This window comes from Passer domesticus, chromosome 5 (assembly GCF_036417665.1).
Source record: "Passer domesticus isolate bPasDom1 chromosome 5, bPasDom1.hap1, whole genome shotgun sequence".
Classification (NCBI taxonomy): Eukaryota; Metazoa; Chordata; class Aves; order Passeriformes; family Passeridae; genus Passer; species Passer domesticus.
Genome location: NC_087478.1, coordinates 18,953,357 through 18,971,755, shown reverse-complemented (window position 1 = coordinate 18,971,755; position 18,399 = coordinate 18,953,357). Strand labels below are relative to the sequence as shown.

Below are 18,399 nucleotides of genomic sequence, written 5' to 3'. Positions count from 1 at the left end.
GTCCTTTTGATATTTTAGGACTGGCATTCCTGTACTTTATTCCCTGAATATCTTATCTATTAAATAATGTCTCTATTCCTCTCTGCTGAGAGCAGGTACACAGAGAAACAGAAAAAGATCTTGCTGCATTGCACATTTTTTAGTATTAATAAAGAAACACACACACTTAAGAATTTTGGGGGGAAAGAAAGCCTCAGAATGTTTATCTTCTAAGAGACTCTTTGAAAAGTCAGGTTTTTACTGTGGAGTAAACCTGTTGGCCAGCTAAAAGATTTGATGCACAGCCACGATGGAGGCAGCTGGAGGGCTGAGAAGTGGCCGTGTGATGATCCACAGGAGATGGGGCTTGTGTGTGACCCTGGGCCTTGGCACAGGGAGCTGTGACTGGAGGGTGGTGCTGGCAAGGAGAGCTGTGGACTGTGCAAGGGATTCCACTGCTTTCACTGCAGACCGGGCTGACAGCCATGTGACATGAGAGCTGGTTTAAAAAATACTGTCCTGCCTTTAGAACCACAGCTAGAAAATGTATTTCTGTAAAGTTGGAGTTTCTTCTACAGGAAATACCCACCACAGCCTTTTACCCCCAGTTCCTTCTTTAGTGTTACCTAGTAGAAGACTTAGGATTCATTCCTAGTTTTCTTACCAGGCTAGTTTTACCTAAATGCATTAAATCCTATCTGTTTGTGTGACAAGGTACTTCTGATAATTTGGAATTGAAATAACTTAGAGTTTTCATATATAAAATGAGTATAGATTTTGGCTGTTGAAAGGTTCCTTGCTGGAGAAGATGCATCCAGTAAAAGTGGTGGCAAACATGCAGAAAAAAGATTGGCTGTGTTTCTGAAAAGCACAGACTAGTCTTCGTTCCCTTTGGAAAAAATAATAGGATAACTGGGTTTGGAAAGGAGTCCCAGAGGTTGTGCAGTCCTATGGCTCAAGTCAGGGCCAGTAAGATCAGCTAGCTCAGAAGATATGAAGTATTTAGCAGTCAACTCTACATAGCTCCAAACGTAAGAATATGGTCATAAGTTTCTTGGGAATTTTGAAAAGAAAAAAATTTATTGTAATAAGTCTCCCTTGTCTTCATCTTTCAGAAGTTTAAAAAAATAGGGAGACTCAAGCTTTCTGAGTTCTTCACTATGCATTTCTTTTTATTTTTAGATGGAAATAAAAATTTAATCAGGCTAAACCTTACTTTCCACACTCAATAATTCCCCAGAAAGTTTAAATAAGTATAGATGTAGGCTTTTCAAGAAAATGCCCCTAGAAGCTAATTTCTGAAGCAAAGGGAAACTGGAAGGTGACATTGCTTTTGAAATTGAGCCTTAATAAAGGGCTTCATTTAGTCATCCATCCTTGAAAATGGATGGTGAAATATGTAAGGGTTGAGAAGGAAAGGGAAAAAACAGAGTTGCAAGAGAATGATACCAGATGAAAGTACAAGGTATTTTAAGTCCTTGGTTAATGTCCCTGTCAGAAATTAGTCCTGGTTGGTTTGGTCACCCAAAAACTGGCAAAATTCTTACCATAAAGTGTTCTTGTTATAGTCTGGGCTTTAGCAGGTTTGTTGTGGGGCTACTGTTATCTAGAAAAGTGGTCCCTCCGAGGGAGAGTTAGGATACTCTGTAGAGAGCTTTGCATGTGAGAGGGCACCTGCAGGGCAGAGGAGCAGAGAACCATGCTTATCACCAATGGCAGCTGTGCTGAGTTTCCCCTTCTCTGGGGCTGTGTTGAGTGTGCAGCAGTGGGGCATTGTTGGCATCCCTCGCTGTGCCTGGGCTGTGGAATGCCGTGCTGCTCCTGTGCCGAGGGAGCTGAGAGCCTCTCTTCTTGTTCCAGGTGCGAAGAGTGAGGGGCTCAGCTCTGGGGCTCAGCTGCTACCCCCAGGAGCACAGCTGAACAAGAGCAAGCACTGACACCGCCTTGTCTCCTCTTGAAGTGCCAGAAGAAGTGGGTTCTTGTTTCCCAAGTTGTGGAGTGCGCACAGATTTTTCATGTGAATTTTCTGTTTTCAGGTAAGCTAATTTTTTTCTTCTTTTTTTTTTAATACAATAGAGTTTTCTAAATGCAAAATCATATTCTAGTTTTCTAGACAAATTTGTTGCTATTTATCAAGACTTCCGGCCATTGCTGGAGCATTTAATAAGTGTTTATTACTACTAATGGAGATAAAACTTCCAGGACTCAGTCTTGCAAGAGTCATTAAAAATTCGCAACGGGGAAAAAAAAAGCAAGAATAGCTTGGCAGAGGTTCTGTATTCATAAACCTATTTATAGATGGTGTGCTGGGTAGAGGAGCAGGTTTGTGCCTCTGCCAGCAACACGCTGCAGCCTACTGCTGTGCTTGCCCTAATTTTGCACTCACATTCTGAGTCTCCCAGGGGATGCTGAGCAGCTGTGTGGCTGACCTGAATCTCGAAGGTGTGTGGGTTTGACTGTGACTCTGAGGATGATCGGAGAGATTTGATCAGCTTCTTTTGCAGGACCTGTTCACATTGATTAGCGTGTGTTGGCTTGGCTTCTCAGAAACCAGCATGTAAAACCTTCTTCTTTATTCTCGAGTGGCCAAAGAGATCTGAAGCAAGATTGATAAATGGGTTGCACAAACATGGTTCTCAGTCTGTTCTTTAGCTGTTCTTTAAAGTGGTTTAAATCCATTTTGGCAGCTTTCTTGGTGCTTGTGATTCTCCTGGAGGCGCTGCCACTGAGAGTTCTAGTTCCAGTCTGGCACAAGCCTGGAGGGGAAGGAGAGACTGGGATCCTGTGAGCCACCTTCCTCTCAGTTACCAGTAATGACTTCCATAGACTGAACTTTTTGGAATATAACACTCAGCCTTTCCAGCAAGAGAAACACGTGTCTCCTGCCCAGCATCAAAGAGAAAGGAAACAGTGGGAGGGGAAAACAAAATTTAGGAAGAGCCAAGTTAAGGAAACAAGTGTGTTCTAGTGTTTAATATCTGACCTCATGCTAGTTTGGGAGGGGTTTTGTTTAGGTTTTTTAGTAGTTTTTTGTTTTGGTTTGGTTTTTTTGGGGGGTGTTGTTTGTTTGTTTTGGATGCTTCTGTGTGTTAAGTTTCATTTTCCCTCAAAAACAAATGGGGAAAGGAAGAATCAAAATACAGTTTTCCATGCATATATGCTGCAGAATGAATAAAAGTGAAAACAGCTGTTCTAAACCAAAAATGTGCATTCTGCCACCACACACTCATTTATGTACCTAAAATCATGATTTTTCAAAAAGTAGGGGAAAGCATGAAATAACACAGAAATAGCCACTATTTAAGCTTATTTAGAAATGCACATCAGGCAGGATGAGTATCACTGAGGAACAAAGGTTGGTCCTGTGGGGGATGCGAATGTAAGAAGTGGACTCACTGAAAGCAAGTAATTGCAGAGTAATTTTTGCTGTGGAATTTTAAACCAATTATGTGAACAACAGAGCATATGTTCTGAAAGTAGTCAGAAGTGGTTTTTTGTGGGTATAGCTAGCATGGTTGCAGAAAGCCTCTGCCTGGCCAGGGTTAGTGCTCCCACAGCTGAGACAACATCAGTGCTTGCGTGTTTGGCTGTACATCACTGCCTTGCTGAAAGTCAGCTTTTCTCAATCTGCCTCTCCTGTGGTACATCTTCCAAAAAAATGTAAAAACGTGTGTCTGATAATATCTAGTGCCTCAGCTCGTTTCTATGTCTGACTGGAAAGTCTGGTGTTCAAAAGGTGCTTGATCTTATATTTTGCAATTATTAAATGTTTTGATAAGCTGCATCAAACTACATCAAATTTTACTGAAATTACTGCAAGTTTCACATAACAGGACTGATTAAAGGTGCTATTTCAAGAAGCCTTCACTAATCTAGTTGTTTCTTTGAAAAGGAGATTTGCATCCTTTTGCTTTTTAATAAAATGAGACGAGTACTAAAAATCCACTATCAGCACTTTGGCTTGAACACCAAGACATGTGGCTTATTGCTCTCCAGAACTTGGAGGATATTAAATGTGGATATTAATTTTCTTCTTTCCTCCATCACAAAGAAAATAGAAATGCTCACATGAAAAAGGGAAAACAGTTTATGGGATTCTTCAGCATTGCCTTTCTTAGTATGCAATTGGGAATTTTGATGCCTAGTGGATATGAGGTGTTTCCTAATGATAAATGTATGTAAATAAGTATAAATCATGTTGGTTGGGTGTTTTTGGGGTTTGGGGTTTTTTTTTCCTTTTACAACCGTTAAAGCATCTACATGGTAGAGCACTTGACAAGTGAAACAAAAACTGGGAGATCTTTGCTGAACTTTCTTTTGTTTCTGGGAGGTCTCAACAAACCTCCTTAATCTTTGAAGTTTTCTCTTTAAATAGGTGGCCAGTGTAAGCATTTCTGCAAATTCATTTCATGTGAAGATTTTGTCTCTGAAGTTGTTCAAGTAAGCATAGCTGCAAATCTGATTCACTTGTGTGGCATTGAACTTCACATGTAAATCATGCTTCTAGTAAGTCAGTATTGTGCTAGGAGGTGCTAATGGCTGCCATCAATCAGGGCTGGAAAAAGTTGTTCTCCTCTTCTCCCCCAGAGGAAATGAGACAGCAATTAAATGCCCTTTTGTTGCGTGATAGCTGAGACAATGGAAATCAATGTCCAAAGCACAAAGCAGAATGGCAAGTCTTAAGTATAAGCTAAGCCATGTGTCCCAAGGGATTGGCATGTTGATTTGCTTACAGCTGAGAGAGTGTATGAAAGGAATAACTGGGGAGTGTAGGCAGCAGGAGAAGCAGTAATGCTCCTTGGACCGAAGCCAGACAGGAATATTTGCTGGGAGACTTCTCAGTGGGGCTGTGCTGCCACGATTTTGCCTCCATGCAACCTAAGCTCAGCTCACAGTACAAATTTGATCTGTAATTGGCCCTGGTATAAAATCATCATCAGAAAATGTGATACCATGTTCATTTGTGCTATGTTTTCACACTGGCCACTCAAGAAGTGGCAGTATCTGATCTGGTGAGAAGCCTACTAAAGTAAACTTCACCTTTCAGCTTTTTTCAAAGTGCTTCAGCTGGGTAGATGAGCCTACACCCGACCAGTGCTGTTCTTGCAGTGCTTTAGATCGCTGGAATAGGATTTGCTGTATCCTGAGAGTATTCCCACCCCTCTAAATACCATCACGTTGTTCCCAAGTGCTTGATAGGTGCAAAACTTACTCTTGCATCTCTCCTAAATAAAATTGCATCGTAAGGAATCCCAGTTTGCTCATCCATTTCTTGTACATGCAAACAATGCCTCAAGATTCTTAAACAACAACATACTCATTAACTAATTTTGTCCAGAGGACATGAAATCACTTAGGTGGCTGAATGTGTTTTGCCTGTCTTCTTCCCTGCAGACCTGCTCCAAAGCTCATTATGTCAATGGGACACTTCCTTTTGACTCCAGCTCACAATTCTGCCTTGGCTTTATCGCCTTGCTGAAAGGGCCTTGAGTTACACAGGACTGCTTTGTCTCTAATCTGTGTGGGGTTTTTGTTTTTGTTGGGGGTGGGGTTTTTTCTGCTTTTGTGCAAAATTGTAAATGAATTGAGAACAACAAGCCATTGCATTTACTAATGGCAGAGCACACTGCTGTCATGCAGCTCATATGCTGTTGGCAGAGACTGTAGCTATATGATGCTTTGCAGCAGCTGGGCTCAACTGAGAGAAAGCTTTTGCAAGTTTAAGGCTTGGAAAAAATGTTTCAGTAATTTATTTTTTTTTTGTGCCTGAAAAGTATTACACACAGATGAGCAGAATCACCTGAAATAATACTAGAATTTGATCAAAATAAAATTTATCTGCTTGGAGAGCTCTGTATTGATTTTTTTCTGTGGGATGCTGTATCTGTTGCAGCTCTTTTGAGGGCTTGAACAAAAGAAAACAAAACTACCTGTGTTAAGAGGTCCACAGAAATCAACAGGCATTAGCAATGGACTCATACAAAACCTATTAGTTGGTGGTCCTTGTCCTTATTGCTCAGTGGTAAGATGCTGTCTTTTCCTTGTGTCCCCATCAGGGAAACACTTCTCAAACTCATGTTCTACTGCACTCACATTTACTCCTTGGCAGTATTGGCAGTTGCTGTGAGTGACACACTTCACAATCCCACTGTCCTTGTGTCAATTCAGGTGTCCACCTTTGATCTTGACTCTGGTTCTAGCCATGACTCGCACCTCGTTTCTGCATTAGGTTCTCTATTAAAGTAAAATAGAGACCCAAGGTACCAGGAGAGACTCTGTTTGAGGACAGCAATCCACTGCCACATTATATACAGTTTTATATTTAATTACTATGTCTGTAATTTTGAACAATCACAATTAGGCTTTTTTAAAGCATCTCCTTCTATATTGCAAGCCTTCAGCAGTTCAATAAAGCAGAGCCATTGACTTGTATTTGATGTGTCCATTACCTCCTGCAAATGCTTTGGAATACAATGGAGTAGCATGCAGACTTCAGAGCTGTCATGACAGGTATTAAGAATGTGTCAAATCCCAGTGATGACTGATAACATATCTGTCATTTGTGATGGGATTATTAGGAAGAGGAAAGCCACTAGGAGAAAGATACTCTAGAAAAGAAAGGGGTGGGGGGGAGGGGAAAACAAAAAGAGAGAGGATTTACTGTTCTTCAGAGCTGCCTGGTTTAATTAAACCTTGTCTAGTCCATAAACAAATCTATTAACTTTCTGTATGGTTTGGCATTTTATGCACTTCAATGCTGCTGCAGTAATTCCATGGAATTTATGTTTCTCTTTGGTGGATAGTTGCACTATGTAGGTATTGTGGCTATGAAGAAGATTCTTGACCCACCTGTACATGGAAACAGCTATTGCAAGAATATGTTTTTTGTCTTCTAATCAAAAGTTTAACAGAGTAGCATGGAAGAAAGAATTCAGTGGGTACATAAAATATTTTCTGCATGGAAAATTATGTAGAACCAAGAAAAGAGAACAGTCTGCCAGTGCCATTTGATTCGTGTCTTTGGTAATCAAAAGAAGGATTGCTTTTTTTTTTTTTTTAAGCTTGAATGTGTGTCTTCTGTGAGTGTAGAGAGAAGGCTGAGCTTCATCTCACTCATAAAACTGGGCTCTGCTGAATGAGTCCAGTGTGCCTAGTACACAGACATTTTCAGGTGTTTCAGGCTGAGCCATAAACACATCCAAGATCTACAAGCAGTTAAATATGAAGACAAAGGAAGCATCTTCTCCAGCTGCCTTCTGGTATTCAGGCAATGCCAGAACAGAGGTGATCTGAGTTTCTTGCTGTTTTAATCTTTTTGTTGCAGAAATATCCCCAGGAGCAGCTAAACAGTGTAGTTATCTGATATGGCCCCTACACACACAGAGATCAACTTTGAGGGGTATATTAGATGTCAGGAGAGGGGGAGACTTGAAGCTCAGTGGACTGAGACAACTATTCCTTGCTGTCATAAGCTCCCTGAAATCCCCTTTCAGCAGGGATTCAGCTGCCTTTGCACAGAGACTCATCGCAGTGTCCTGATGTCCTTTATCCTTTCTGCTGATTTATCTTTAGCCTTGTATGAAAACAGACCTGGTCTTATCTCTGCCCCTTCCACAAGCACATGCTAGGTGTTCCTCGGCTCTTTCAGAGTCCCAGCCCATCAAGGCAGCAAAGGTAGTGGAGGTCAGTGTGCTGCCCTTGGTACCCCTGGATTGTTGCTGCAGGGCAGCTGCTCTGTTGGGTGTCAGCCAGAAGGCTCTGGTGGCCACCCATACTGCATGCTTGGAGAGCAGAGCTGCTCTGAAGGTCAGCAAAGGACAGTCTCAGGTTTGGGAAGCAGAGATGGAGAGCAGAGAGACCTCTGTGAATACCAAGCTGTAGCTGTTGTGCTTATGTTTGAGGGATCATTGCTGTGTGAGAGGCATACAGTGACCTAGCCAAAGCCAAATGCTCTCAGGTGGTTTTGGACCCCATTCCTCACAGTCATCACCAGCAAATCAGCTGACCTACACTGCCCATGTCTGCCTGGTGTCACACAGCATCAGCAGGCCAAGCCCACCCTCCAGATGAGCCCGCTGCTCTCCCCCACGTGCTCGCTCCCCTCTTGGGTGAAGTGTCTCCCTACAGCACCGCCTGGGGCTGGGGTGGACAGCCAGCCTTCTGTCCCTGCTGAGCTGTGGCAGTGGCTGCCTGGGCACTGAGGCAGCACAGGCTGGAGCTGCAGAGTGAGCAGGGATGGTCCCACCATGTGTGTGAGTGTGTGCGAGTGTGTGTGTGTGTCAGTATGTGTGAGTGTGTATGTGAGTGTGTGAGAGTGTGTGTGACTGTGTGTGTGTGAATGTGTGTGTGTCAGTATGTGTGAGTGTGTGAGTGTGTGTATGTGAGTGTGTGTGTGTGTGTGAGCGTGTGTGAGTGTTTGTGTGCTCTGCTGGCAGCAGGGTGCCCTGTGGACCCTGGGGACGAGCAGGCACTGGGGCCATCGCAGCACGCCCATGGGCTCCCACCCTTGCTTACCTTATGGAAACTCACTCACCTGTCCAGGCACTCAGGAAAGACCTTTTATTTTTCCCATCTCTAAATGCACATTCACCCCACCCCAGAGGCTGGCTGAGCAAAGATCGAAGTGCAACCTGAAGCAAGGACACAGGCTTTTAAATGTGATGTATTGCAGCTTAATTAATTTCCCAAGGTAGAAGGTAGTTCTCTCAAGGCCCTCATGGCAAGTATCCCAAAACAGTGGCTGGGGAACCCAAAGCTGTTTTAGCTTAAGAGATGTTAGAGGAGCCTGATTTTTTTTTTTTTTTCTCCAGAAGCTGAACTCAGCATTTCTTCACAGTACCTTGAACTGTACATCCAGAAACCATTAATCATACTATAAAATCTTGGCTTCAACTTCCCCCTTTAATATGTAGGTGATTACCATACCGTTTGTTAACGTGTCTAGCTGGCTGACAGCACCTCTGTTCATACTGCTTAAACTTGGTTTTGAAAGAGGAAGGACTGTGGAGAATGGTGCTGCAGTGGAAAGCCTTCCTGCACCAGTCTTAGGTTTGATTTTGGCCCCAAGTAGATGCCACACAGATGTTGTTATATATTGGTGATGGGCAGTCCATGGTGCCTAACTTTCCTCTTCAGTGGCAGCCCCTTAGTGAGAACACTGGTGCAAATAGGGACTGCTGGCAGCGTTCACTGTCTTACTTTTTTCCCTTTCTTTCACCCCACAGTGCTCTCATTGTCTTTTATATACTCCCATATTTGATAGATTTACATTCTGAATGGATTTTCTGTCCCAAGAAAGGACTACATTAGAGTGCAGATGAGCTTAGAATACTCCCTGAAGAAAGCTGTTCCTTCCCTATAGTCCCTCTCTTTTCCCGAGTTCACTAGATTTTGTCAATTTAAGAGAAGAAGTGGAAAAACTTATCCAGGAGCTATTGAACAAGTTGAGTTGAGACTCAGGTTTTTCTGTTTTTTTTTTTTTTTTCATTTTGCTGTACATGAAGTGTCCTGAGGTAACACAGAAAATTAAGAGGTTGAGGGAGTCACTGCTGAAGATCATTGAACTTTCAATAAAATTCCTTTGAGTGTCCAAGATCAACAGAGCCCTGCATGGTCTCAGTGTGCTCAGTTTTACATATGCTCACACTTAGTTACAGCTCAGTTCTGGATTTTTTTTTAAATTTAGTTGTTGGATTAGAAGCATGTTTTGAAAACCAAACCAAACCATGACTACTATCCAATTTAAATACAAAAGAATATGTTTAACCTGAAAAGAAAAAAAAACTACTTCATGAAGAAAGACCTTTGTAACTAACTCTTGAGTTCATTGAACATTTGAATGACAACTGATTTCCATGTTTGTTTGGACAAACTATTAAAAAAAATTAAAGATATCAGCAGTGCTTGGTGGTTGCTGTTTGGGGGAGGGAATCTGGAAAGCAAAATACTGCAAAATTACTTTTGCTGATCGTAAACAAGCCTAATAGATCTCTGTTTTGAAAATGTGTAACTGCTGACATGAGGATGTTGGAATATTTTTAGTGCTGATAAAGAAAAGAAACATTCATTAGAGTTTTGTTAATCTTGAACAAAAACACATGTTAAGCTGTGGTTGCTGTGCTCTGGATGGTAGCATTACAGTGTGTATCAGGAAGATTTCTTTCACCTGTGACTTTCCTCTATTGTTCCAACCTCTAAGGGTTTTATACTGTATTTAGAGGTGAGGGAATGAGAGAGAGAAAGAGAGGTTTGGTTATAAGGAAAACACAAGGGTCTTTGATAAGACTTTCAAGGTGGTGTTTGCAAATTGAAATGGTGCAGCTAAGCTTAGGTAAAGCTAAAAAGATTGTATTCATTTTTATTGGTTGGTGCACATGCCATTCCCATCTCAGCCCACCTGTACGTTCAGCTGGGAGCTCCCTGGTCAGCTGGTAAATGATGGAAAATGGCTCAGTGAGAAGTTCTGCCAGCTCCCTCGGTGGATCCCTTGGGTGGATCCCATCCAGCCCCACAGACCTGTGTGTGTAAGTGGTGTAGCAGGTCACTGCCCAATCCTCCTGGGTTACAGGGGCTTCATTCTACTCCCATCCCTGCCTCTGAGCTCAGGGGATTTGGTACCCAAAGAACAGCTGGTCTTAAAGATTGAGGCAAAGGTGGCACTAAGTACCTCAACCTTTTCCTCATCCTTTGCCCCTATGTTTCCCCCTACTTCCAGTAAAGGACCGAGATTCTCCTTAGCCCTTCTTTTGTTGCTTATGTATTTATGGAAGCATTTTTTATTATTGTGGAACAGTCATAGAAAATGTTTTTAATGTGCTACCTGACAGCATGATCATCCTAGTATACAAATTTCTTTTCCTCTGACCTCTTACATACCACTTGTGTTGAGAAAACATGAATTAAATGGGAACAATGTATTTATTATGACTTGAAGTTGCTTTTATCATGGTTGCTGTTGTTCAGGTTCCCAAAAAGGAATGAAAGAGCCTGCTTAAAGATGCTATCCAAACACTCTGTTTAAGGGTGGCTCTTTGTTCATAACTGCCAAAAAGTATTGGCAAACTATAGAGAAAAAAAATCTCTTCTTTTTAATTGTAGATCTTTGAGTCTTGATGCAAAATGGTTTGTATTAATTCACTTTCTAGTTTAGTTTAGTTTTAGCCTGGGTTATGGGCCACCAAAGTGTTATGTGCTTCTATAAATGGACTCTGCATCCCTTGGTAACACCTTGAAAAAACAGTAATTTGGGTTGTTTTTTTTTTAAGCAGTGGGCAGCATCCAGCTTCTCATATCAACTAGTGCACCCCTTGTAAATCTTGTAATTTAAGTTCCTCATGGACTAACAGGCTTGAGGTGCCATTCTTGGACCCTGATCACACTCCTCTCCATCCTGTACCTTATGTTAACATTTCTACTTTGCATGAATGCATGTAGCCAGGGGCTGGTAAGGAGAAGGGAGTGAGAGAATTTCACACATCACTAAGAGCAACACAAATGCTGTAGCAAGCTTTAAAATGGAAGGAGAATATTTAGAAGAGTGACAGAGGGATTGGTTACAGCTGGACAGGAGAGCAAATAAAAGCAATCTGCCTTTCTGCATGACATATATTCAATTTGTCTGACACATCAGAAAGCAGCAATTCATAACAGAAAGGCAGGAGCAGTAAGAAGCCAGGAAGAGGATGGATAAAAATTTAGCAGAGCACTTCAGAACAGGGACATTTCTGCTGTGTAGAGCTTGACCTAGTGTAACTTTCTGGAAACTTTATGGGCTAACACAAAACTATTTTTTGAGTTTAGAACAGAACAGAGAATTGATTATGTCATGGTAGCATGCCATAAGAGAAGCCAGGCTTCTGAGGAGACAGAATTGGTTTTGTTAAGCCACATTGCATCATTAGGGAAGTAAGAAGCAGTAGGGCTCCAAGCCTTTTCAGAGGGACTTGACTCTCTGGACTCTGTGTTCAAAATTTTATCCTTGGTCTCCAACTTTTCCATCTGCCTCATGATCTTTAGATGATGGCCGAATGCTTAAAGGGTATTTTGTGGCTTAAAACTTATTTTTTACCCTGCAGTTATCTGTAAGGTCTGCCATAGAGTCAGCCATCTGCATGGTTACTTATATTAGTGCATGTTTCATATCTGGCATGCAAAAAAAATATGTTTATTCTTTTCCTCCTGGTGTGAAAGCCATTCTCAGTCAATAAGCTGTCAAGCTACCCTTTTGTCATCACTGCCTGGTTGTGTTCTTTCACATCAAGTCTCCTGAATCTTGACAGTCTAATGTGTTAAATTCTTTGACAAGAATGTTCCAGTTTGGGAGCTGAGAGCTTTGCTTGTTTTTCTTCATGAATGGAATGAAATGCTTCTTGGTGAAAATACAAGTACAGTAGAAACTGAAGAATCCAGGCTTTCTTCATAATCAGCCGAGGAAAAATGAACACTTTGGAATATTATCCACTGCAGCACTTGTGCTCTCCACCTTGGAGAAAAGTAACTGCATTCTCCAAGTTCCTGGTTTTCTCAGCTGATAAAGAGAGGTTGGTTGGCTCCCTCTGAGAGCTATTTGCAATGCTGTTGCTGTGCAATGGAAAAAATTAGGAAAAAATTCCAGCATTTTGGTTTCAGCAATGAAACAGCTGAGCAAGGACCTGTGTCTCTTCTCCCATGTTTCTATTTACAAATAAATAGGTACTAAAAACTATTTAGCTTGTGCCTCCAGTTCACATGGCAAAGTTGATCTGTGAGGTCCTTTCTCCTCCCCCTACCCTGTCTGGTTTTTATTTCTGGGAGGCAAGCTTGGCTTTTAAAAGATTGCTTTAAAGTTTGAATATTCAAACTGAAGCTGATTTTTTTTATTGAAGTACTTCAAAAATAAGCTGTTCATATCCCTTTCCTTAGAACTCTTGCACACTAGTGCCAGGAAAGCTTTACCAATACTTGTAGTAAGCAGATTATTCTCTAACATTAGCCTTTTCCCTGCTATGCTTGGGGAACTCAGTCCAAATTGATGTTTTGAGACTATCTTATATTTCACATATTTTTTATTCTCACTATAAAGCAGAAAATGGGATGCACTATTTAAGATCAACATAATTTTGACTTCTGCCTTCCATGAATTGTATTAAGGGCTGGTGATGGCCTTCTGAAAAGCTGTTTATCCTCAAGATGGTCTCAAACTTTGCACAGAAGACAAGGATGGAAAATGCTTAGGACAGTAACAATTTCTGCACCTGTAATATGTTATAAAGGATTTTTCCCTCCCATATCAGTGCAGTTTTCCACCTGTATTTAGTCTCACACAGCACTGCATAGAATTTTTATATGAAAATACATGGTGTCCTGCAGCAGGCAGTAGGGAGAAGTGTGCATTAGGCTAAAGCTCCATGCCCACTCCACGAACAGCTGAGCTGCTGGAGGACATTGGTGTGGGCAGGCAGAACTGGCCAGGCAGAGCAGCTGAGCCATAGCTGTCCTCCTATGACAGGTCTGATCCCATCCACGGGGGTGTGAGCTCCACTGGATAACTCTAATCAGCTCCTGTGCCCAAGGAGAATTGCAGTAACAGGAGATACTTCCTTTGATAGAGCAAAGAAATTGTCTTGTGGGAAAGGCACAGGACTTTAGTGGGCTTCCTCTGTGGCTGTGCTGAGCCAGCGTGGCAAGTGTTGGGGGGCAGTGGTAATCCTGTACCACTCCAGCTACCCCTTGAAGAAAGAACTTGTCCAAAGCCCCACTTATATCTGAATTTCAATCCTCTAATCAGGCTGGTGCTGTTGATTTAATTCCTGCCAGCATCGTCTGGTCTTTGTCTCTGTTGTGTTGATTTAATGGTCTTGATGACAGTGTCAGTCACTCATGCACTGTATTTTCTTTTCAAAATGTATTTTCTTTTATTAGCTTGTGAATTTTCACAAGGTAAATTGATGTGCTTGAGTCTATATTGTTTATGATTTAATTTTATTCATTTTCTTTACTAACTAAATATTCTTAGCTTTTTCAGTTGTGTATCAGATGGAAGCTTTCCAAAGATGCATTGCATGTGTTTTATTTTAATTCATTATACATCAAGTAGTGATTTATATATATAAAATACATACACACATATATATATATATATACATATAAAGCTAATATCTTAGTTTATTTAGTATCGAAATGCACTTTTCGAAATAGATGGGCCTATAATACATTATTTAAAGGTCTCTGACTCATGATTGCAGGCATATTTTTTGATGCAGCATAATAGCAGAAAAAGTAAGCTTTGATCTGTGGCTTTTCACTTTTGAAAGGAAACAGTTTCCTGGACCATTTGCATACCTTCCTTCTCTCAGGCTCCTGCTGGATATTGGATAAAGTGGGGCATTTTGTCCTCTCTGCCCAAATGCATCCTCCAGTGCAGCAGCCTGTGGGGGGGCAGCCTGCTGGGCTCTCCCGAGGACCCGGCAGGTCTGATGGGTGGGTACCTGTCCAGCTTTCTCTTTGAGAGTCTCATTTAGCAGCTGGCTGGAGCGAGTGGAAAAGTCCTTCCAAAAACTATCACTTGCAAAATCGTATTTTGCACTTCAGCAGAGCAAAAAGGGATGTATCTGCCTGTATTTCAGACCAATCTGACTTGCTCATGCTTCTTTATCAGATGGTGCAGCTTTTCCTATGCTGGTGCTCCAAGCCAGCCGGCTTGTTTTCCTGGAGGCACAGGGCAGTGACTCTGAACTTGCTCAGTGCTTCCTACTCTTGAAATGCTGCTGTCCTTTGATTTCTTTCCCCAGGCTTGGCAAGCAGCCCTGCCATCAGGATCGGTGTGAGGTGTCCTTCAAAGCTATAAACTCAGCTAATTTGTTGGAAGAGAGGTTTCTAAGCGCTGGCCATTGTTTCACCTTTCCTGCCTTGCTACCCAGTGAGCCTTGTATGGCCCTTCAATAGCTTCCTTGTCTTTTTTAAGTGTGTTTGGACAGGCAACGTAACAGAACAGACCAAGAGGCAATGGTTAGAGGTGTTTTGTTTGTTTAAAAAAAAAAATAAAAGAGAGACAAATGCTTCTTTAGTTAAGCCTGCAGCACTGTAATTGTTTTTTTTCTCTCTCAAAACATATCTACATTTATATGGTAGGAAGATGCCACTTTATTTTAATGCCCTGCCCTGCCCTACCTCAAAATTCAAATCTGTTTTGTCATTCTACCAAGTTACCTTTTGCCCATAGTTTCCAAACACCACCCATTTAAAACCAGAAATAATCACAGTATAGAAACAACAAAGTCTCTTGCTTAATTATTTGCATGTATTATCCGTGAGAAGGTATCTCCAAATGCTACACGTTGTAGTTGCTTGTCTAGGTGGTTCTATTTTAATCTCCTCCTGCAAGAGCAAAGTTCCATGATTGTGGCCAACCATAAAGTTCTCCCTTCTTTATGCATGGACTTCTTCCAGTTTAAACCACTCATACGTGATGTCTAACTCCCTTTGAAGATGATGGAAAAGATTTTTGCTTGTAAATACTCATTATATGGCCTAAGCACGCATTGTGCTGGCTCACAGATAAGTCTGCAACAGTTAAGATTCCTGTAGTTTTTTGAAACTTGGCTTTGGCTATGTTTTTGTTGTAAATAAATGACTAGGCTCAGTATTTCAAATATGTGTCCTCTGGACCCTAACACCACATGAGAGCATGTCTTCTGATATTAATATATGGATTCCAACATGACTAGTGTTTCCAAATTTTTTGTTTCCCTTGATTTCTTCAACATGGGGTTTACCATTGCTGTCTCCTCTGCCCCTAATCCCATGGAAAAATTTCAGCTTGGTCTTGGAAGGTAAAAATACCTGCAGATGACTCCAAATTTGCAGAAAGGAGGAAAAGCTTTATGTAAAACAAAACAAAAAAAACCAACGTAACAAATCCCATGTTAGACACTGAGATTATACTCTGGCAAAATCCTCTTGACTTTACAGGTCATTGGTTTGAATAAAAATTAGTAAAAATATGATGGGGACAGTATAGATATGGCTGCCAACTGATTCCCGTGCTGCGCATTCTATACACGGCTGTATTTTCACATATTCTTTGTTTTATCTCCCTAAGACAGTAGTTTGTAATTCAGACAGTCAAGAGGCAGTTTATTTGAGGACCGCAGTATTAAAAATACTGCTTCTTTTTTGGCAAACTAGAAACATCCCTCTGTGTTTTTAAGAAAGATGGGCTGGATATTTTTGGATGCTCACTAATTCAGTTCAGCTGTCGTTGTTTTGCTCGCTTGGATATGGAAAGTGAGAGCAAAGGAGAATATATAGAATTACATGAAAAGCAATTCTTTATAGAGCTGCAGACCACCTTGTTTATTTCTTCTCCATGTATCAAAAAATCAATAATTTACTATGTCTTTTAATTTGTAATTCAAAATATGTATTCTTGTGGTGGGCAGTCCAATTCAGTTTTATCAAAGTAGTTGTCTAAGGGTAGCATTCTCTTGTACCTGCAGTGTCTGTTTATCTTTGATGTGTTTATTTGTTTACTTACACAGAAGAAGGTAAGGAAGCTTATGAAAAGAAAAACCATAATGAAAAAAAGAATGGTAGCAAGGCTCTTGTAAAATATTGCTGTAGAAACTCCCCTGAGGGATCGTACCCCAAATCCAGAAGCAGCTGCACACTACCAGAAGTAAAACCACATTATGATGAGCTGATGGATGGGTTTCCATGTACAGGAAAAGAAAATGTGGATGGTGGTAGGAGAGGCTGGGGCTACTTTTCCTCGTCACCCAGAGGCAGCTGCTAAGTTTGCTTCACCCAGTAAGGCGTAAAGGCAGAAAGAGGCGGGATACCGGCCTTGTGCAGTTATAAAAGGATGGAATATGGTGCAGGAGGAGAAAAGAAAAAATGGAAGTCAGGGTAGCAAACAAAAGGCAGAAGGATAAAAATCTCTTGAGCTAGTGTGAAGCGACTGAAAATCTTTAGGCCTCTAAAGTGGATACAATTCTTCCTGAGCTTGTTTTTTCTTCTGATGTTGCTCAGCACTTCACATTGTATATCTTTCTTTGTTACAAGTGAATGAGAGAAGTTACTTGGCTTGTGAGAGAGCTCTTTTTTTTTCCAGCCCAAGAGAGGGCTGGTTACTCAAGGAAAGGTTCTTAAAACCCCAGTAAATCTCAGGAACCCAACAGATAGTCTCAACATATTTTGCTTAAAAAAAGTTTTAAGCAATGTATTTAATGTTTTAAGCTTTCCTTTAAGATGACATGTTTCTACTGCTCTTTTAACAAGTCAGATACTTTGTTGCATCTGTTAGCAGCTGGTAGTTTAACAGTGGCATTGAAAAATTGTACCAAAAATTTGGGTGTTGCATGCTTATGGGCACCTTGAGATTCTTGGCAGGTCAGGATTATTTTAATTGACGTAATGAGGTAAACATACTGTACAAACAAGAGAGACTGTTTTCAGTTTGAGGTGCATTTGTTTGCCAGTAGTAAAACCAAAATTGCAGCATGTTATGCAGCCATCCCTAGAAGATATGAGTTGATAAGGTTGTGCAATTCATATTGTTCAGAATGGCGTGTTCTTGCCTCCAACTTCCTTGAACCTGCTGCTTCCCTCTGAGCATCCAGAGCAGCTGGAAAAGTTAGGGCACAGACTGGGGACTTGTCTCTTTGTGGGTTACATATACTAAGAATGAAGGACAAAAGGAATCTGGGCTAAAAATGTTCCTCAGTTTACAGTGCATTCAGGATGTGTCAGATGGAGAGGGAAGTTAGGAGGATCAAAATGCTTTCTTTAAAATTTGGAGCCTGAGCTGACTTTTGAAGCTACAGGAGTAAGTGCTTTTCTGCATGATTAGTTTAGGCTGTGGCAGCACAGTTGTGGATGATAAATACAACTGGCATAACCTGCTGGTTGTGCTTCTGGGGTGTTGATTTTGAATACAGTTCTGTCTGTCAGGGGAAATGTGTGGGTGAAGCTTCCTGTGGATGGCTGCAACTCTGAACATTTGCTCCATAGCTCCAAAATTGGAGCATAGCTGAGAGGCGGGAGGACTTCTAGGCATCTGTGGGATCCTGCCTGCTTTTAAAATGTATTTCTAAGGCTGTTAATGCACATAAATCATGTAGCCTTTCAGGGACATCTGGGTTTGTTTTAAACTTGCTAGGTATGACAAAATGTTGGTGTAAAGTCAACAATCTCTCTCTGCATTGGAGTAGAGAGGACCCTCAAGCCTTGAGCAGGACAGCCCTTGTTGGGAAATGGAACCTACTTCAATGCCAAATTAATATATTTTGGATCAACTGCATAGGTGTAAAAAAAAAAATCTATGCCTATAGGAGGCAGCTGGCTGGTCAGAAAGGGGCACTGCAGCAAGTGCTGTGTCTACAGGGACGGGGTCTCTGTGTGAGCCACTCCCCAGAGCAAGCCTCAGATCAGGGACAATCCTGA

General features: G+C 41.4%; 1 protein-coding gene across 10 annotated transcripts in view; it reads left to right on the top strand.

The window, feature by feature from the left end:
* PLXNB2 (plexin B2) overlaps positions 1–18,399 on the top strand; it is a 249,411-nt gene that overhangs the window by 78,732 nt on the left and 152,280 nt on the right. For all 10 annotated transcript variants that reach the window (XM_064422211.1, XM_064422201.1, XM_064422210.1 and 7 more), the window contains one exon: positions 1,840–2,015. The gene's annotated coding sequence lies outside the window, so the exon portion shown is untranslated. The remainder of the gene's footprint in view (positions 1–1,839; positions 2,016–18,399) is intronic.